The sequence below is a fragment of the Rhinolophus ferrumequinum genome, chromosome 7 (genome assembly GCF_004115265.2).
Source record: "Rhinolophus ferrumequinum isolate MPI-CBG mRhiFer1 chromosome 7, mRhiFer1_v1.p, whole genome shotgun sequence".
In the NCBI taxonomy this organism is placed as follows: Eukaryota; Metazoa; Chordata; class Mammalia; order Chiroptera; family Rhinolophidae; genus Rhinolophus; species Rhinolophus ferrumequinum.
In genome coordinates, this window is record NC_046290.1 from 79967955 (window position 1) to 79990831 (window position 22877).

Genomic DNA, 22877 nt, shown 5'->3' on the forward strand with positions numbered 1-22877 from the left:
TTTGACTTACCCCTCTTGATTTGTGTCACTTTCTTTTTCTTTTTCTGCACACCCCTCTTGCCTTCCAGCCCTTCCCATTCATTTGAGGATATGAAAGTTTGATGCAGGTGAATTGGCCTCCCTGAAGACAGAGTTTGACACAGATTGCAGAAACTTTCCTATAAAGTTGTACATCAGGTGAAGAGGTTTTAAAAGAAATAGCTGCCTAAAGCATCTCATTTCCTATTACCTGGAGAGGGAGTTTTTGTCAGGAACTATCATAATGAATAGTAGGTGAAAATACATTGCCCAGTATTTCCACTAATAACACATTATAGACATTATTCCCATGAATAATTGAATTTGTTTCCCACAGAGTTCACATTATTAGCATTCATTTGAGTACCATGATAATAAATTCAGAGAAAAAAACTCACTCTGAATTTTTAATAATATTTTGCCTCTGTATGATATGTTATATTTTGGAAGTGAGATTTAATGAATTATAATGAACTAGTGAGTTCCACAGGATGTACCTTGGAAGCAAGTCAAATACCTTATGCCCATTTTGCAGTGTAAAGAACAGAGGATCTGAGAGATTAAGGAATTTGCTCAGCATATTCCCATATGTGTGACATTAGAAGGAAATAACATAAAATTGCTGTTTTTTTGCTTTTTTGTTTTTTTCCTGAGGTCTGTAGTCAGAAGACATTTTAATCATTCTGTTAGGAAACAGGAAATTAAGATACAAATGTAACGTATCTTGTTTCTTATCAAAACTGAAATATTAAGATATACAAACAGCACTGACAATATACCTTTTAAGGTGGTAAGTGAAACAAAGGACACTGGCTTCTAGATCCATTAAAACTCTTCAATAATAAAGATGACTATCAGTAAGCATTAGGCATATGAGAGAAGGACAGAGTAATGCCAATTTTTAGGTGAATTGCCCTTAAGATTCAGGTCATGTGTGTTCGTGTTAGTTAGGAAAAATAGTTCTACAAATTGATGTGCAGGCTTGCTGAAATACATGAAATTAAGTGTCTACCTAAGGGCCCTTTTGTGTACAACCTAATTTCAAAGCATTCTATAACTTGCCATGAAAAAGTCAATGCCAAATGATAAAATGAATATAGGCATTAAGGGCAATTAAAAATGACTCCTACTTTCTGAAAACTTACCAAGTGGCTAAGACTATTTCCCAAATAGTTCCAGTTTATCATTTGCAATCAAGGAAACGGATTCATTAAATTATTGTGTGTGTGTGTGTGTGTGTGTGTGTGTGTGTATACACACATATACATATATATGTATACATGAAAACTATACATATATACATATATATGTATGTGTGTGTGTATATATATATATATATGTATATATTTAATTTTACTTTTTTGCCATAAAAAAGCTATAGAGAAAAATAATCCATTGCAAAATTCTTATGCTACCATAAACTATATTTGCATAAATAAAAGCACTTGGAGCCATAAAATGTATATATGTATATATAGTTTTATAAAATTTTATTTTAAAGAACTTAGAGTTTTCGTGTATATTATTCCATCTGGAGCACGGTAATTTGCGACCCATTCAATGCGAACTAAGAAATAAGTGTATTGTCTAAAACTACCTGATCCTAAATAAGTATAAGATACATTGTTAAACTCAAAACTTCATCAATACAAACTGAATAGAATGCAAAAATAAGGAACCTAGAGTTTCCAGTTAACCTTGGCATATTTCAGGACTAGTCACAGAAATTCTATAGTCCCTTTCAAAAAATGTCAGAGAAAGCAAGATGGTGTTTTCAGACAATGGACTAAGAATAAATACAGGATTTTGAAAGCTGAATACATTGAAAAAACTTAGATCATGTGCCTAATCTCCTCATTTACAAAGGTTTATATTGGGGTCCAGAACTGTTATCCAATGTTCCAGAACTGATTAGTGGCAGAGATTAAATCAGAGTCCTGATCATTTGACTTTTAGTTCTTTTTCTTCATCTTGCCTCTTGATGGGAAATGGCAACAAATTGAGAGTTACCTGTTTTAAAAATTAATTTCTATATTTCACAACTAGATGTTACAATGTCAAAATACCCCTTACTTAAAATACAAACCTCATAGCAATGAAAGCTTATTATTTCAACAACTCTCCATCTGTCCCCTACCCCCAAATTTTAGTGGTTCTTTGTTGACTACAGCATAAAATTCCACCCTTTTTGTTTGAGGTGTAAGACATAACCTTATTTATCTTATTTATAGATAAATATTTATCTTTTTTTTTATTTACCCTTGATTCTCTTGGCCAACCTGTGTTCTCTCCTAAGTGAATCATTTATTTACAGGTTTTTTTCCTATTCTTTCTAATTTCCCTGGTTTCATTCAGGCTCTTCTCATTACACCGAATTTTATTTACTCTCTCTCCACACAGCCTGAATCTCTCAACAGCAAAGCTAATCTTAAACTCTGTATCTTCCATAAAGTTTTCTCTGAACCCCAGAGCTAGAATCAAGATCTCTCTTCTCTGAACTTCCTGAGGTATTGACCTACAGGTATCCATTTTTATCACATTCGATCTGCCAGAGTGTAAATTCTTTGCAGATTAGATTTCTGGCTGCTTTATCTTTGTATTTCCAATAGCACTTCCAATAGCGTTTTCTCCCTTTATTCATTTGTTCATTCATTCACCGATTCAACTAATATTGCTTTAGGATCCTCTACGTGCTGTCACACTACTGAGTAGGTATTCAATAACTTGTTATTCTTTTATAATAGTAAATGAGAGTGAGGATAAAGGGGGTCAAATAAATGGTGATGGAAGGAAAACTGACTCTGGATGGTGAGCACACAATGTGATACATCGTACACATGATGTATCATAGAATTGTACACTTGAAACCTATGTAATTTTACTAACCATTGTCACCCCAATAAATTTAATTTAAAAAAAATGTGAGAAAAACAGGGTCAGTTTGAAAGGACCAAAGGCTGAGTAAGAAGGCTGCCTGACAACAGAGATAAACTCTCATTCATTAGAATTTCATGCAGGTTGGTACTATTGTTGGATAAATCCTATACAATACTGTAATGACAACCTCTAGCAGATGCAGTAATTGTAGCTAGGAATGAATACATATGTCATACATATTTTTTTCCCTGTCTTTGATAAACCACAACTGGCTGAACTAGTTTTTGTGGTTCAGAATTAACTTCGAAAGTTAACATTGATCTGAGTTCTGAAGGTGATTTCCACCTACCTCTATATAGTTACTTATATTTCCCATATGTAAAACAGTTTCATTTTAAGTTAATAACAATTCACATGTGGCAGAGATAAAAATATTAATAATAGTTTCTTAAAACTCATAGCAGATATATACAAGAATACTTAGAGAAAGACTTAAGAAAATCTTTGTGCAAGATGGAAGCAAACAAAAAAATAACTTCCAAAAATATAAGAAAATATAAATCACATATCAAGATTTTTTTAAGGCAAACTGTAAATACATCTATTTACATATTTATGTTTATTTATTTCAAACTTCAACAATTTTGAATACCTTGACATATAACTCAGGAATGTCTGTTTGCAAAATGCCCATAGGTATTATATGCTGTTTGACTTATTTAAAATATAACATAACTATATTTGTTGAAGTTCTAAGAAATATTTCCAACATTAATTTTTGGCTGGTAAGAGATGGAAACATACGTAGAATATAATATTTGATACCTTTCAAAAGCCTCTTTAAAGGTGGATACAAATTCTTCATGGTACATATCTTAGCAAACCAGAGCCCCAAAACCTGGATTGTTAAGAGAAAAGGTAATCTCTCACTAGTCAATTTTTTTCTTTTCGGAAGAGGAGAAGAGCTTGAAGAATTATCCATCAGTGATGGAAATTAAAGAGGAATTTAAAATATTCATTACACACTTGCTGTTGGCTTAGATGTAAATAAAACGTGCACTATTAAGTGAAGTGTTATGTTCTTATCCACTCCTTTCTGTGAACTGAATCATGTTAATAGAAGTTACAGTTTGGCAGGTGGGAGCTGGGCTATTGATTGTTTCTCCCCAGAAGGTTGATTGCAAGTTTTGACGATTTGGCTCAAATTATTCAGCTCACTGGGGAATCAATATTATCTAACCCTTTTACAAAGTTTAAAAAAATACATATATAAAAAGGTTATAAATAAGGACAGCATGAATTTTCCTATATTTTCTGTAATAGTAAATTTAGCTCTCAAGTTCTTTCTCAGAAGGTAAAACTGTGTTTCTTAAAACTGAGAAAATTTCCTTGCATCTTTACTTGAAATTTTTGTATATTCTTCTAGCTTTTGTCATTTGCTTCAATGTAGATGACCTCAATGCATGATTTCCTTACTTTATTTTTCCAACTATTTTCTTATTAATTTCTTAGTCTGCTTTATTTTTACCATTAGACTGTAATATATATGCTAACATCGTCAAGTCTACTTGTATTCACTCTGAATGATCTACACTTTAAACATAGGTATTTAAATGGTTCCAGTTATTCTGAATCAGATTATATTTTTCACTGATTCTTAATATTTAATGAACTTTTTTATTTTGAATTCAGCATCCACAAATTTGCAAGCCTCATTTGTAGTATTATCTAATCATGTTTTTTCTGTACCCATTTCACCATTTAAAAAAAAAACAAACACTCCTGAATGTAAATTACATTGACTTCTTTATTGTAAGAGACTTTTGTGCTTTCTAAAATAAACCCCAGGATAGAATGAGAAAATTTAGTTAGAAAAATCCTTACTTCTGTTTTCTTTACCTTATATTCTATAAAGGTATTTTATAATATCAATATCCAGGCATAATGAAAATGCTCAACTATTCATTATTACACCTGCAAGGATTCAGTTGTGTTTCTGGAGCAGTGGAATTATGAAAAGTGAAAGAGAACATGAGCAGTCCTCCACAAAATTTGAGAGTAAAAACAATCAAGTAAGAAATATAGTAACAGAGTTTTACTGAAAGGAGAAAGAGAAATTATTGAAACTAAATTGTTTAAAATCTCATATAAGTCTAAGAAAATATGAAGATAAAAATCAAAATGATTATTTAGCATGTTAACTGAATTATAATATGCATGTAAAGTACATAATTCATAAGTATATAAGTAAATATTCACAATGTGAGTACAACCATTAAACCATCACTCAGGTAAAGAAATAGAACAATGATAGTACCCAGAAACCTCCTTTGTGTTACCATAATATGGCACCTGTCCAAAGTTTACCATGGCCTTACTTTTAGCCATGAATCATTTGATTCATTTGCTGGTTTTGAAATATACATGTTTTCTTTTTTTTTACCCTATTGTTTTTATGAGTCATCGATATTGATGCCTATAAAAATAGTTCATTCTCAGACTTACATGCATATACACATGTATACATGTATATGTATATATCGTAATAGATTTTGTTTTTTAGAACAGTTTTTGGTACACAGGAAAATTGAGAGGAAGGTACAGAAATTTCCCATATGCCCTCTGCCCCTACATGCACAGCCTCCCCTATTATCAATACGCCCCACCAGAATGGTACAGTTGTTATAACTGATGAACCTACGGCACCAAGATGGAGCCCTAATGCATACTATGGGCTTGAATCATAATCATTCAATAGTATCCATAGTATGCATTAGGGCTCCATCTTGGTGCTGGAAATCCACGGGTTTGAACAAATATATAATGCCCATGATTATAGCATCACAAAGAGTAGTGTCACTTACATAAGAATCTTCAGTGCTCCCTCTATTCATTCCTCCCTCCCCTCAAACCACTGGTGATCACTCAGCTTTTTACTGATTATGTAGATTTGCCTTTCCAGAATGTCATACAGTTGGAACCATACAGTATGTAGTCTTTTCAGATTGCCTTCATTTACTTAGTAGTATGCATTTTAAGTTTCTTCCATGTCTATTCTTGGCTTGATAGCGCACTCTTTTGAATCGTTGGAAAATGTTCAGTTTTCCAGATGAACTACAATTTCTTTATCCATTCACCTACTGAAACAGGTTGCTTCTAAGTTTGGGCAATTATGAATAAAGCTGCTATGAACATCCATGTGCAAGATTTTGTATGGACATCAGTGTTAAAATCCTTTTGATAAATTCAAGGAACATGGTTGCTGGATTCTATAGTAAGAGTATGTTTAGTTTTAAAAGAAACCATGAAACTGTCTTCCAAAGTAAATGTACCATTTTGCATTCCCACCAGCAATCAATGAGAGTTTCTCGTGCTCCACATTCTTGCTTGAATTTGGTGTTGTCTGTATTTCATATTTTGGACATTCCAAAAAGCTTGTAGTGATATCTTGCTGTTTTAACATGCATTTCCTTGATGACATGTGATGTGAAGCATTTTTTCATATGCTTAGTTGTCATCTTTATATCATCTTTGGTGAGGTGTCTATTAAGCTCTTTGATGCATTTTTCAGTTGGGTGGGTTGTTTTCTTAATGCTGAGTTTTAAGATTTATTTGTACAATTTGGACAACATTCCTTTAACAGATGTGTCTTTTACAAATATTTTCTCCCCATATCTGGCTTATCATTTTATTCTCTTAACAGTGCCTTTCGTAGATCAGAAATATTTAATTTAATGAAGTCCAGCTTATGAATTCTTTCTTTAAGGATTGTGCTTTTGTGTTGTATCAAAAAAGTCATCACCAAAGCCAAAATCATCCAGACTTTCTTCAAAGTTATCTTCTAGAAGTTATAGCTTTGCGTTTCACATTTAGGATTGTGATCCACCCTGAAATGATTTGTATGAAGACGTAAGGACTATGTCTACATTTTTTTTTGTATTTGTATGTCCATTTTTTCCAGCACCATTTGTTGAAAAGACCCTTTGCTCCATTGTATTGACTTTTCTCCTCTGTCAAAGTTCTGTTGATTTTATTTATACAGGTCTTTTCTTGTCTCTGTACCCTGTTGTACTGAGCTATTTGCCTATTATTTTACCAGTGCCACACTGTCTTTATTACTGTAGCTTTCTAGTTAAGTCTTGAAATTGGGTAGTATCACTTCTCTAACTTGCTCTTCTCCTTCATGTTGGCTATTCTGGGTTTTTTTGACTCTTCCTATAAACTTTAGAATCAAGTTATCAATATCCAAACAGTAACTTGGGATTTTGTATTGAAACTATAGATCAATGTGGGAAGAACTGACATCTTGAAAATATTGAGTCTTCTTATCCATGAACATGAAATAGCTTTCCATTTATTTACTTGTTCTTTGATGTCTTTCATCAGAGTTTAGAAGTTTCCCTCATAGATCCTGTATATATATTTTGATAGTTATACGTAAGTATATCACTTACAGGAGTGCTATTGTAAATGGTGTTGTGTTTTTTTATTTAAAATCCCACTTGTTTATTACCAGTACAGAAAAGCCATTGATTTTTATGTACATTAACTTTGTGTCCTGTGATATTTATTTATTTAAAGTTTATTGGGGTGACAATTGTTAGTAAAGTTACATGGGTTTCCTTCCGGTGTACAATTCTGTAATACATCATCTATATATCACATTGTGTGTTCACCACCCAGAGTCAGTTCTCCTTCCATCACCATATATTTGATCCCTTTTACCTTCACCTAGGATTCCCCTCCCCCTTACCCTCTGGTAACTATTGTCTGTGTGTATGAGTTTTTGTTTCTTCATTTGTTTGTCTTGTTCCTTTGTTGTTTTCAGTTTCGTATACCACATATCAGTGAAATCACATGATTCTCATCTTTTCCTGTCTGACTTATTTCTCACAGCATAATAATCTCAAGATTCATCCAAGTTGTTGCAAATGGTAATATTTCATCTTTTCTTATGGCAGAATAGTATTCCATCGTGTATATATACCACAACTTCTTTATCCAATCATCTATCGAAGAACACTGTCATTGTTACTGTGTTGGCCACAGTAAATAAAGCTATGATGAACATCAGAGCACATATATCTTTATGGATAAATGTTTTCAGATTTTTGGGAAGATACCCAAGAGAGGGATTGTTGGGTCATATAGTAATTCTATTCTTAATTTTTTGAGGAACCTCCACACTGCTTTCCATAGGGGCAGCACCAATTTTCATTCCCAACAACAGTGTATGAGTGTTCCTTTTCCTCCACAGCCTTTTGAACACTTGTTAACTTTTCCTCCACTTGTTCCTTTTCCTCCACAGCCTTTAAACACTTTATTTGTCTTGTTGATGATAGCCATTCTAACAGGTGTGAGGTGATATCTCATTTTGGTTTTTATTTGCATTTCTCTGATGATTAGTGATGTTGAGACTTTTTTCATGTATTTATTGGCCATTTGTATGTCCTCTTTGGAGAAATATCTCTTCACGTCCTCTGCCCATTTTTTAACTGGATTGTTTGTTTGTTTTTTTTTGTTGTTATTTGAGTTGTATGAGTTCCTTGTATATTTTGAATATTAGCCCATTTTCAGAGGCATTGTTTGCAAAAATCTTCTCCCATTCTCAAGAATAGACCACATATTGGGACATAAAACTAGCCTAAGCAAATTTAAGAAGATTGAAATCATACCAAGCATATTCTCCAATCACAAGGCTTTGAAATTGGATATCAACTGCAAAAAGAAAACAGGAAAAACAACAAATGTGTGGAGATTAAACAACATACTTTTAAAATACGACTGGGTCAAAGAAGAAATTAGAGGAGACATCAAAAGATACATAGAAACAAATGAGAATGAAAATACTCATTTCCTACCAAAATTTTGGGGATGCAGCGAAAGCAGTTTTAAGAGGGAAATTTATAAATTTTGAGGCCATTATAAATTTATATCATTGAGGCCTATCTCAAGAAACAAGAAAAATCCCAGATAAATAACCTCACGTTACAACTTAAAGAACTAGAAAAAGTAGAACAATTGAAACCCAAAGTCAGCAGAAAGAAGGAAATAATAAAAATCAGAGCAGAACTAAATGAAATAAAGAACAAAAAGATAATAGAAAAAATTATTGCAACAAAGAGCTGGTTCTTTGAAAAGATTAATAAAATTGACAAACCCTTGGCTAGACTCCTAAGATAAAAAGAGAAAAGACATAAACAAACAAAATGAGAAATGAAAGAGGGGAAGTTACCACAGATGCCACAGAAATACAAAGGATCATCCAAAAATACTATGAAGGACTATATGCCACCAAATTCAATAACCTAGAAGAAAATGGACATGTTCGTAGAAACATATAGGCTTCTGAATTACGAAGAATTAGCAAATCTAAATAGGCTGATCAACAGAAAGGAAATTGAATCAGTCATTCAAACCCTCCCCAAAAGTTTCCTGCATTTATATGATCAGTTATTAGTTCCAAAGGTTTTTCTGTCAATTCTTTCAGATTTTCAACAAAGATAGTCATCTGTGTATAGACAGTTTTATTTACTTTTCCCCCATTGTCTTATTGCACTAACTAGTACTTCCAGTATGATGTTGAAAGGAGTTGTCAGAGGCCTCCTTGCTTTGTTCTTTCTCACTATTATGTATGATATTAGCTGTGGGATTTTTTGTACATATTTTTTATGAAGATTACTAAGTTCCCATCTAGACCTAGTATGCTGAGACATGTTATCATGAATGTGTATTTGATTTTGTCAAATGCTTTCTCTGCATCAATTGATATGGTCATGTGATATTTTTTCTTCAGCCTGTTGTGCTGGTTTACATTAATTGATTTTTGAATGTTGAACCAGCCTTGCATTCGTGTGATAAATCCCACTTGATCACGGTATATAATTCTTTATATACATTATATTTTCTGGAGGATTTTTACATCTACGTTCATGAAAGGTATTGGTCTGTAGTTCTCTTTCCTTGTAATGTGTTTTTCTGGTTTTGGTATTAGGATGATGCTTGTCTTATAGAATGCATTTAAAAGTATGCCTTTTTTTTTCTAGAGTCATAAATTGGTATAAAATGTTCCTTAAAAGTTTGGTAGAATTCACCAGCAAACCCATCTGGGTCTGGTGTTTTGTGTTTTGGAAGTTTATTAATTATTTATTCAATTTCTTTAATAGATTTCGGCCTATTCAGTTTGTTTATTCTCTTGTAAGTTTTGGTAGATTGTGTCTTTTAGTAAACTGATCCATCTAATCTAGGTTATAAAATTTGTGCGTAGAGTTGTCCATAGTATTCCTCAATTTTCCTTTTAATGTCCATGGGATTTATAGTGATGTCCCCTCTTTCATTTCTGATATTAGTAATTTGTGTTCTCTCTCTCTCTCTCTTTCTCTCTGTCTCTCTCTTTAGCCTGGCTAGAGGATTATCGTTTTGTTTTTGGTCTTTTCAAAGAACCAGCTTTTGATTTCATACATTATCTCTATTGATTTACCATTTTCAGTTCATTGATTTCTACTCTAATTTTTATTATTTATTTTCTACTTATTTTGGATTTTGTTTTTCTTTTCTAGTTTCCTAAAGTGCAATCCTAGATTATTGACTTTAGATTTTTTTTTGTATTCTAATATATGTATACAATGCTATAAATTTCTCTCTAAGCACTGCTTTCCTTGCATCCCACAAATTTTGATAATTTGTATTTAAATATTCATTTAGTTGAAAATATTTTGAAGTTTCTCTTGAGATTTCTTCTTTGATCCATTTGTTATTTAGAAGTGCATTGTTTAATCTCTGAATATTTTGTAATTTTCCATCAGTCTTTTGTTAATTGATTTCTAGTTTAATTCCATTGTGGTCTGAGAGCAGACATCATATGATTTCTATTTTTTAAGTTTGCTAAGTTGTGCTTTGTGGTTCAGAATTATGGTCTATTTTGGTGAATATTGCATGTGAGTTTGGGAGGAATGTGTATTCTGCTGGTGTGGAATAAAGTTGTTTATAGATGTCTATTATATATAATTGCTTGATGGTATCGTTGAGTTCAACTATGTCCTTACTAACTTTCTACCTGCCAGCTCTGTCCATTTATAAAGTTAGATTCATATCAACATTTGTTGATATTTTCTATTTGTTGCCCTTTTTCATTGTTTCTATGTATGTCTTGAACCCTTTTCCTGCCTTTTGTGGTTTTAATTGAGCATTTAATGTTACTTCATTTTCTCTTAGCATGTGGGTTATACTTCTTTTTAATTTGTTGTTGTTGTTGTTGCTGTCCTTCAGTTTGCAATATATAGTTACAATTAATCTAAATGCACTTTCATTTTATACTATACCACTTCACATGTAGTGTAACTACGTTATAATGACAAAATACTCCTAATTCCTCCCTCTTGTCCTTTGTATTATTGCTGTTGTTCATTTTAGTGATGCATTAGCATACATAAGCATATATAATACATAAGCATGCATAATAAATGTATTGTTATTATAATTTTGAACATAATGTTATTTGTTAAATTAAGAATAAGAATGTACATGTTTGTATTTTGCCTTTTCTTATTCCTTCTTTGATGCTGTTTCTTCCTTTTTGTAGATCTGAGTTTCTGACCTATATCATTTTCCCTTTCCCTAATGAGCTTTCTGCAAGCCAGGTCTACTGGCAACAATTCCCTTAATTTTATTTTATCTGAGAAAATCTTTATTGTGCCTTCATTTCTGAAGAATAATTTTGCAGGGTACAGAATTCTAGGTTGGAGGGTTTTGTTCAAACAGTATAAATATTTCATTCCACTCTCTTCTTACTTGCATGATTTTCAAGCAAAAGTTGGATATAATTCTTATCTTTGCTTCTCTATATGTGACATTTATTTCCTCCGGGATTTTTTCATGAGTTTTTCTTTATCTTTGATGTTTTCTAGCTTTAATGTATACCTAGGTGTAGAATTTTTGGCCTTTATTCTGTTTTGTGTTCTTTGACATTCTAGATCTGTGTTTTGGTAATTGACATTAATTTGTCCCGACATTCTTTGATATTCTGTTTTTTTGTTTTGTTTTGTTTTTCAGGTTTTTTTTCTCTTTGCTTTTTAGTTTTGGAGGTTTTTATTGGGATAGCCTCAAGCTCAGAGATTTATTTTTGGTTCATTTTTAGAATTTTGATCTCTATGCTTATATTGACTATCTGTTCTTTTATGCTACCTACTTTGTACATGAGAGTCTTGAGTGTGTTAAGCATAGCTTTTTATATAAACAACATCTAAGTCTGGTTGTGATGCTTGTTCTGTCATTCAAATTGAGTGTTTTGCATGTTTGTATGTTTTGCAAGGTTTTTTCTTGATTACTGGAAATTATGTACTGGGCAAATGGAACTGCTATACACAGTTTTCTAGTAATGTGTTGGTCAAGTGTGGGTAGAGGGGAAAGGATTCTATTGTCCTATGATTAGGTCTCAGTCTTTTAATAAACCTGTATTCTTGAATGTAAACTTCATGAGTGCTTTTCTATTACCTCCTCCTCTCCCACTGGCCCTCTTTAAGTGGGACATGATGGCTAGAGAGATCTGGAGTTGGGTATTTCCCTTCCTTTGGTTCAATTAGACTTTGACAAAACCCCAGCAGGTTAGGCTCTGATCAATAGTTTCTCTTCAGGTCAGACCTTGTTAAGAACAGAATATCCTGGTGTATTTCAAAATGGTTTCTTTTTTCTTCCCCTATTGGAAGCATGAGGAGAGTTTTCTCTGATATTTGCAGAGTGGACAAAAGTTATATTCAGCTTCCCAGTGTTTTAGTTTCTGTCTCAGAATATAGAATATGCAAATATACATAGCTGTTAGACTTAGAAAATAACAGGGAAATCCTTGCATTTTCTTTCTTTTGCATTTTTTTAGTTTGGGATTACTATAATATGGTCCTCAGTAAATGCCTGTTATTATTATTGCTTCTTGATTACAGTTATTATTGGGTCAATATATCTATAATAACTATTTATTTGCTTAATTAAAAATAATATCATTGTGCACATTACTGCATGTTTTTGGTTTCCAGCTCATAGAAATGCAATTTTTGAGAAAAATTCAAGAAGATATGTGAGGAGGGACTTAATGTAGAATTCATGTCATATTTTAAAAGGATTTAATTCTCTATATCAATTTAGGAAATGTTACTCTGGATGAAGATATCAGACTGAAAAATACAAAGTAAATAATTTTTTATTAAGTCCTGGGCTAAAGAATCTTCCTAAAATAAGTATTATTCATCATAGGTCTGGGTTTATTCATGTTGATGACAGGTATTTAAACTTGGTCTGGTTTCCCAGATCCTTTGCAGAATTATATGGCCACTCTACTATAGAACAGTCTATAAAGGACCATTTATTCATGGGTTTATTCCATCAATACAGTTTATTTAATACCTAATATATTTCAGGCACTTGGAAAAATATTAACAATAAATTATCATGTAATGAATGCAGAACTTGCTCAGAAAGAATAGTTTAACACAATAGAGATTGTTATAAGTTCAATGAAGAAGTATTAAGTAAAATATTACTTTGCCAGAGTGTGTGAATTATCAAATAAATAGCAGTGAAAAGTAAAGCAGATGATAGTTTTATCTTAGATATTAAAAAGTCTTTAAATATCTTTACTGTTTGTGCATAGTAGTCATTCAATGCATGTTTAATGACTCACTGTAATTTTCTAAATATTACTGTGATACACAATCATGTCTACATCCTTAGTGTTTTTTTTTAAATTGGAGTGTAAGTGATATACATAACCTAATTTAAATCTTTTTTCTTTTTTTCCAACACTTACATGACATATTGGCATGATTGTGGATCCTCATGCATTGATAAAGCAATGGCTTTACTGCAATTTTCAATCATAAACTTCTTCAAGAAACTTATTTTTAATAAAATCTATTTTTTTTAATTAAGTACTTTTTAAAAAAAATTTATTGGGGAATATTGGGGAACAGTGTGTTTTGAGGGCCCATCAGCTCCAAGTCGTTGTGCTTCAGTCTATTTGTGGAGGGCGCAGCTTAGCTCCAAGTCTAGTCTCCATTTTCAATCTTAGTTGCAGGGGGTGCAGCCCACCATCCCATGCGAGAATTGAACCGGCAACCTTGTTGAGAGCTCATGCTCTAACCAACTGAGCCATCAGGCCACCCCTTCAAGAAACATTTGAATAGATTCTAATTATTAAAAACTTATGTGTAGCTTGTAGTATTGAATTAGTTCCCCTGAGCTGCAATGTTTAAAAATAGATGTAAGTTGAAATTCTGGGACAAATATAGTCTTCAACTTCCATGTCCTTTAAGTACACCTACAGCACCTCTTCCCTCCAGGGACTCTCCCGAAAGATTTCCTGGATGTTGGAACTGTCAGGAACGTCGGAACTGTCAGGAATGTCACTGCCTCTCTTAAGCAAAAGTTTAGATTCTATGCACTTGACACATGTACCACTCCAAGTAGAGGCAGTTCAATCCAATTGCATCTGAGCCGCTGGAAGTCTAATTAAATGACAACAGTTCCTAACCTCCTCCTGTCCCATGTTGTTATAAACCAGGGGGGAATTTCAGAAACATTTCCAAGGTCTCTGTTGTCTGAAAAATGGGTTTCAGCAGCATTGACAGCTGTTATTTGCTATGTGTAATATATAAAGCAAGGCAGATACTATTTGTTCTCTATTTTATAGTTAAATAACATGAAAAAGTTATCCAGAATTATTGACATCCTTGTCTATCCCAGGCCTTGGGTATTACAAAAGGCAGGGAATAAGAGAAGGAACAGCTACCCGCTGCTGTCCCTAAGCTATGAGCTGCTGTCCCTAAGCTGTACAATGTCAAGGAACACCATCTGACTTTTACCACTGGGAGCTTTTAGACCCCAGCACCTATCATGGGTCAGGAACTAGGCTGGGCCCAGGGAACCCAAATCTGAAAAAGATGTAAATCTGCTTTGAGGTGCGACATATCTACTGATGGACTTCTGCAAGGAGTTTGCCTCTGTTTCTGGCACATTTATTTTTTTTTCCCTTGAAGATTTAGAGTGTTTCCCATGTTCAGAATTGTGTTTACATCTTTGAGACTAGTTTTTGTTGTTTTTCATAGAACAAGATAGTTTATTCTTGCAAAGTTTGATACCAACTAGTTTGAAGTCTCTGTGCCTGAAAATTTGTTGGATTTAAAAAAACAAAAAGAATCAGAAAAATGACTTCTCATAATAGTTTCTAGAAAATATATAAGTATAGTTTAGAAAATGATAGCCTCTGAGCCTAAACGCCCCATATCTACCGGTAGCAAGATTTGTTCCTATCATTCAGGAAGATGCCAAAGTAAATCTATCTGCATTTCATCTTAAGTGCCCATTAAGTCCGATAAGATGGAAAGAGAATTTCCAAACTAGGAATCTCATCATCTTTTATGGAGAAAGGACCACAGTGTCCTGTTTTTGTTTTGTTTTATAATTATTTTATTATCACACAAGAAATGTATGCTCATTGAAAAATTCGAAAACTCAACTATGTGAAATAGAAGTGGAAAGCTTCAATTTTTCTTAAGTTAAATGATTAATGTAGTAAAAGTTATCTCATTAAAAGAAATGATCAGTTTGTAAGGCAGCCAATACTAAAATGAGAGCTTTGAACTCCTTTACGTTCCAAAATATAATTGTAGGCTAGGGAAGTCTCAGGACATTTAGAGAAATCAGGAGGCTGGGGAATTAGGAAAGCATAGGGACCCACCAAAGGAACTGCTCCGGGTTTTCTCTGAGGAAAAAAATATTGACAGGGTGGAAGGCTTCTTGTCCTCAAATTGTTGAAAAGTCAACAAGGAGAAAATAAAATAGACTTGTACCAGGTAGTAAAGGACCATCATGACAAGGAAATAACACTTCAGCCCTGTGTGAAAATGAGTTTCCTAACAATCGGTGCTGCCCAATTATGAAATGGGCTGCCCTTTGAAAAACAGAACTCTCCACACAGCATATACACTTAAGAAAGCACTAGCTGGCTATTAGCCCAGGACTTTGCAGTAAGGTTTACAGTATTACATGGGAGGTATGTTTAGGGGTCTTTCATTTTGGGGTGCATTTCTGCTTTCTCTCCTTGGCTTTGTTCTCTCCTCTCCTCTCCTCTCCTCTTCTCTCTTCTCCTCTCCTCTACCCTCGCCTGTCCTCCCTTCTCTTCCCTTTCCTTTCCTTCTCTTCCCTTCCCTTCCCTTCTTCTCTCTTCTTTCTCTCTCTCTCATTTTAAATATCTAATTTCAGCACATACATTCCCAATAATGACACAAGAAATAAGTAGTCGGCTTATGATAAATGGCCAAGAGAATGGTAGGAAGTATTTTCAACACTGTATAAAGGGAACTTCAACCCTTTCGAGATGACAGCCGTGGGCGCTCTCTTCCCAGAACAGTAAATACATGAGGCACAGATGTGTGACTTCCTTTTGCTTTGGTTAAGAGAATTCATCTCTCTTAATATCCAGGGCTTAGCAACATTATGCTCAACTTAAAGCAAACACATTTTATTGCATCTGTACCATACGAGAATACCTAATTTTTCCCAGAAAAATTTATAAAAACATCTTGAATGAATACACACCTTTCTGACATGCTATTTATACCTTAGATTAGTTGGATATTAAAAAATAATCAAAGCATATGAAATTCTGTTATACTTATGTTCACTGATTACCTCTTCCTCCTCCTCCATTTCTAATTTCAGTTGAAGAGTTTCAAAAATAAAAAGAAAAATAGCAGAACAGTAGGAAGAGACAGATGGCTCAGCTGATGACAAAATCCATTTGACTTTTACCACACATGGAGATGGTGAGATTGATTAATAGTTGGTCAGCCACTGAAACAATATGAAAGGAAAAACTACTTGGCAAAATGTTTTTTAAATGAATATAAATATCTTATAATCGCTTGATTTCAATGTTCCTTTAAATGACCATTTTGCATCAGTTCTCTTAAAAATGCCTTCCTGAACCAGCTCAAACCAACATAAAAATATTTCTAGCATTAAGTCTAGAACATGAGCAAATATGAACCTATTTTAGCCACACCTATTCGTTAGGTAAAAAAGAAAATGCAATTGAAAATGTAGTGCCTTTCCCTGGATGACACTATAATCTATTACAATTACCAAAGAGAAAAAGGATCAAGGGAAGTCTGCCTATACAGATTATTCTTAGAATAATAGAACCTCTGAGTTGGAAAGAGGCTGAAACTCCTTCTAGTCAATTACCATTGTTTTACAGGTGAAATTAATAGGTTCAGAGGAATGAAGTGATTTTGTTGAGACCACACAGTTTTCCAGTAAAACTTATGCTAGAACCTTGTGAATCTGGTCTTCTAATTCAATATGCACTATCTTTTTCACTATCCTTTACTATGTGTAGAGTCAATATCTCATACATGTTGTTAGAATTATTATTTCTTTTATTTTTAACATTGAAGGAGACACTGAATAAACTACCTGTGCCCATCCTGTAGAGGTATGTGAAACTGGAAATAGTATGTCCCAAAGTAAACTTATGTACATGGCATTACTTAAATGCCATTTAAAAGAACAAGCTCTTTGTAAAAGTCTGAGAGGATGTTATAATATGTGTTAATTTTAACTAGATTTATTTGTAAATATTGGTCTAGGAGGGAAAGAGAATTTTCAAGTCAATGATTTACTTGTGAACATTGGCCAGATAGTTGATGACCTTGAGTTTTATGTACCCAGTTGTAATATTACAGGGGAAAAAATAGCCAATGGGGCGACAAGTTAGAGCTGATAATCCTTTGAACTAACATTCTGGGGAAATACATTACAAAGAAAAAAGATTACAGCAATTTTAGCTTCAAATTGAAAAAAAAAACGCTCAAAATATTATTATGTCTGTCATGGTTATTAAATAATTACATATTATATGGATGATTTTTTTAGGGAATCGTCTCTTTATTATTATTTGATCATACTGGAGTATTTAGACAATTTTATTCTTGGTGTTACTGTCATTTCCCTGAGAATGTAGCTGTACGCACATACACACACACACACAATTTCTCTGTCTATAGATGTACAATATCAAACAATACCAGTTGACACATGTACACTGCAAATCAATACATGTGGCATTTTCTTTTCGTGATACATTTTGTATAACTTATAACTGAGTTTCAGGTATATGGTGTGTCAAATCATGTCTTCTGTGTTATATCAGCTGAATAAAGATAAAGGCTGATAGAATTAGCTTCTCTGTGTAGATTACTTTTGTCCCTACTTAAAAATGCTCTCATGTTTTAAATTGGAAGTTATTTGTAAAATTGTATAAATCAAATCGTTACATTCCCAGCTGTCCATTTTAAAGACATTTTTACATTTTCATAGTTTTTGTCCTATATGAGAGACAGCTGATCATCTGTTTATAGTCCCTAGACTGTGGTTTAAAAAAAAAGTGTTCAGTATATATTTTCCTGAGTGTATACTGAATACTTGTATAAATCAAAAGTAGACATGCTTCATAACTCATTAAATGATGTACTTTAGATTTGTGTATTTCATTGTATGTAAAGTTACCTCCCCCCAAAAAAAATTGCATACAGTTATTGAACTCTAATTGATCCTATGTGTTCTGAAGTGTTTAGAGGCAAAGAGTACAAATGTACAACTTCATTTCTGCAAGTTATTTTAAAATTCATCAACATAAATGTAGATGTAAATATAGATAGTTGCATAGATGGACAGACATGATAAAGCAAATATAGCAAATATTAATTGTAGGATCTGTGATGTCAGTATATGGGCGTTCACTGCACAAACCTTTTAATATTTCTGTATATTTGAAAATTTTCATAAAAATTAATGGAAAAACTTAGATATGCCCAAAATGTCGATACTACTTAAGACTTTTCTTCAAATACCTCCATTCTCAGAGACAATTTTACAGTTCCAATAAAAATAATCAACTCAAATTTTATTAGAAATGACTTGCCACAATACCAATTTTTAATTTTAACAATTATGGCCTCAGAAATGAATGATACAGTACTTCAGATAGAGTACATTCAATATACACCCACCTCTAAGTATTAGTTTCAAAGAGCAAGTTGTAGACACTAAATAACTCTATTCAGCAGGTTAGCTTGTCCCATTAGCTAGGAATGCAGCATATATGCAGCTTACTCTGGCCGCCTTCAAGGAAGCTACTGCTGGTAAATCTCACTCTCGAACATTCTGTCTGCTGCAGTGTGGAATGCTGGTGTTTTAATTATGAATTGGCCAAGATTATTGAGCAGCTCTGATGTCATATCTGGCAATCCCTTGGTTTACCTCCAGTGCTGCAGTGGCCTTCCAACTAAGTGAGAACATTTGTCAGAGGGTTAAACCCTGATAATCAATGTCAACCCAAACACTGACAGAGTATGTGGATATGTCCACAAATACTTAACATGTGCTTTCTGTGCCAAGCTTTGTGCTAGATCCTAAGCACAAAGATGAGTAAAACACAGTGGGGTATTAGGTTTTTACCAGAGACCAATAAAAAATGTAGCTCACTCAGATTCTGTCTAAAAAGATTTTTAAAGAAAGCAACTCTAGGTGGAAGACATCTATTCTATTGGATTTTCAAGTTTTAATTGAATTATCAACTTAGACCAATAGCAGTTCTATGTATTGAATTTGAATATAAAGCTTTCAGGTTTAATCAAGGGAAATAAAAGAATAAAAAAGTCGCTTCTATCTTGTCACTAAAACTGATTTCAAAGTCATTGTATATATGTATTCCCTGTAAGGTCAAAATAATCAATTAGCTTTATAATTAAATGCTAGGAAAATTTTGACTCTGTAGAAAATTAAATATGCCACTTGTTTCAAACAATGAAAGTCATAAAATCTCTTTTTGTCTACACTTCCAAGAAATTCAAAGTGAAATTAAATGTTCAATAACTGTAAGTATATTGCTTTTTTATTTTCATTTTAACAATTATAGTATATGAGGGTTATTGAAAATGTGACCTGCCAAAATTATTTTTGGAAGAGGATGGTCGTAAAAATGCATAAAATATTAGTTATTTGCATTAAATACATGTTTTCTGTCAAATATATGTTGAAGATTTTAGATTAATTTGTTGAGTTTTTATTTAAATTTATTGCATTGATAAGAATGTCACCTTATACTTTCTGACAGACTACTTCACATTGCTTAAAAGCCAAGGCAAAATACACATGGAAACCAATTAAAATTTAAAAATTAAATCATTGAAATCATTGTATAAGGCAGCAAATCGTGTATGCATTCTAAAGTCAGAAGAGCATCGTTTATATCTACTGGTAGATGATATGATAGCATTTATTTTGTCCTTCCTGTGTATCTTTAAAAAAGTTGAAAAATTAGCTGCATGTCTTCTGATACAGGTCCAGGAAATGAGATTTGAAAAGAACTGCAAGTATTTTTCTGTGATAAACACAGAGCTTTCTAATTCATTTTATTTGCGTCCTTGTTATTCATCTTCAGGATATTGTATAGTCTCCATATGTGAGCCAAGAGATGGGGGCCAGAGAAGAGAGGGAAGGGAGAGAGAAAGAAGGAAAGAAGGATAGAAGGATAGAAGGGAGAGAGGGAGGGAGAGAGACTGAGAGGGAGATTTTATGTGTTTATTTTTTTCATACTTCTTATTCAAATATATCCATCTCCTATTCTAAAACATTCTAGGATGATTAATGAAATAATGATAACTGTAACACTTAACAGTCTCAGAAAATTTAATGTTACTTTAAAATATTATTATCGGCTAAATAGCAATAATAACAATCTCTGAAAAATATTCTTATTCATTGATTGATAACTGGAAAGCAGTTGCTCCCTCAGATAAGTTTTGTAAAGCATATAGAATTTGTTTCATTATGGGATTGAAATGTCCTCATTTCCCCCAAAGCTTTTTTGATTAAATGTTTCATCCTTGAGGCAGTCTTTACGTCTTGTGCCTCAGGGAATGAAAGTCAATATAATGCTCTATTAAATCTATATAAGTAATAGATCTATATTATCAGTCAATTATAAATGACTTAATTCCATCTATGCTTACTGTGTTTCTCCAAAAATAAGACCTAGCCGGACCATCAGCTCTGGAGCAAAAATTAATGTAAGACTCTGTCTTATTTTAATATAAGACTGGGTATAATATAATATAATATAATATAATATAATATAATATAATACCTGGTCTTATATATTATAAGACCTTATAATTATAAAATCTTATATATTATGTTACATAATATATAAGACCGGGTCTTATATTAATTTTTGCTCCAAAAGATGCATTTGAGCTGATGGTCTGGCTAGGGCTTATTTTCAGAGAAACAGGGTATTACTCTGGAAAATGTGGAGCAGTGTCCACTTGTTTTATTCTATATTTAACAAATTTCAGAAATGTAATAATCTGCAACTCCACTAGCTCTATGTCCACAAGTACCATATTGTTTGTATCAAAACAACATTAGTAAATAACCTTTGGCTCTAAAATTGTAACAGATGATGTATACTTATGCTCAACTGAAACGCTCTATCTCTGTTTACCCAGTCTTTCCTATAGTGGGTAATTTTCAATATTTAAAGGTCCAGCTTCATTTCAAATTATTCATTTTAGTATGTTCAGCAAAGCACAATATCAAGTGGTAATTACTGTCCAAATGTTACTCTCATAAACATCTAAATAATTTGATGACTGGTTACAGAATGTGTTATTGTATTCAAGTTAAATAGTGAGATACACAGGAAAGGAGAATATATTTGGGCAATATTAAAGCCCATTTAAATCTTTCAGAGTCTATGCTTAATAGAAAGCTATTCTATGAAGAGATTTATTTTACTTGTTCTTGGTAAATTACTGATTCTCTTGCTATGGACCACAACAAACACATTTAAGGCATGGACTGTACGCTAGCCGCATCTACACATAGTCCACGTATTAGCTCATTTTATTCTCACAGCAACTTAATAGGTAGTGCTATTGTTATCTCCATTTCACAGGTAAGGAAACTGAGGCACAGAGTGATTAAGTAACTTGGCCAGTGTCTTGACTAGTAAGGGGCAGAGCTAAGATCAGAACCCAGATAATCTCCTCTGATAGCCGTGCTGATAAATACCTCCCTAAAGGTCCTCCAGGAAAACACTTATGAATAACTTAAACATTACTAGGTCTGAAAAAAGCAATTTCATTAATAGCTTAGAGGTAATACATTTTAAACACAGAAGCATAGATTGCATTTTCTTGAACTATAACTGTGTTTAAGATGTCCACCATTTTAAAATCAAAATACTGAAAAATGAGTTGGACTGTGGTATTTAGAATACATTTGATGATTTAATACATCACATTCTACAATTTATCTCATTCTCGTCCACTGCTAACATTTGTGAATAAATTCCTGGTTTTTTGTTCGACTAAATAGTTAGCTGTGTCATTTTAAAAATAATGTGTACAAAGATATTTGAAGAAACCTTATGTTCCAGTAATTCAACTAATTAAATTTGTACTATACACAAGACATGAAATCCAGTATTTTTGGTGAATTAAGAACAAAAAACATGGTCTCTGCTTTGTTGATCTTATGGGTGGAGGGAAGACGCAAAAAGCAAGAAATCTGGAAGATAAACATACATTGTGAAATCAGATCATAGAAGCAGTTGCTCACAATAATGAATAAAAATCAGCAAATGACCAAAGAAAGGAGTTTAATCTCATGTTATATAAATTGTAAATTTCAAATAATGAAAAAAATATATCTTCTGATGCTTCACAGGGTGGTTCCTAATATACCAGCATAATTAGAAATAGCACTGAGGGAAGAGTCCAGCTCAACACGGGGAATTTTCAGTCATATCTAACAATTAGGAAGGAATCGGGTAGACACGGAGTACAGAGGCAGCCCTCCTCAATCCCTTACAATGGCAGGATTTCAGAAGGAGGCCATCAGAAGCTCGCTAATTTTGCCAGGTG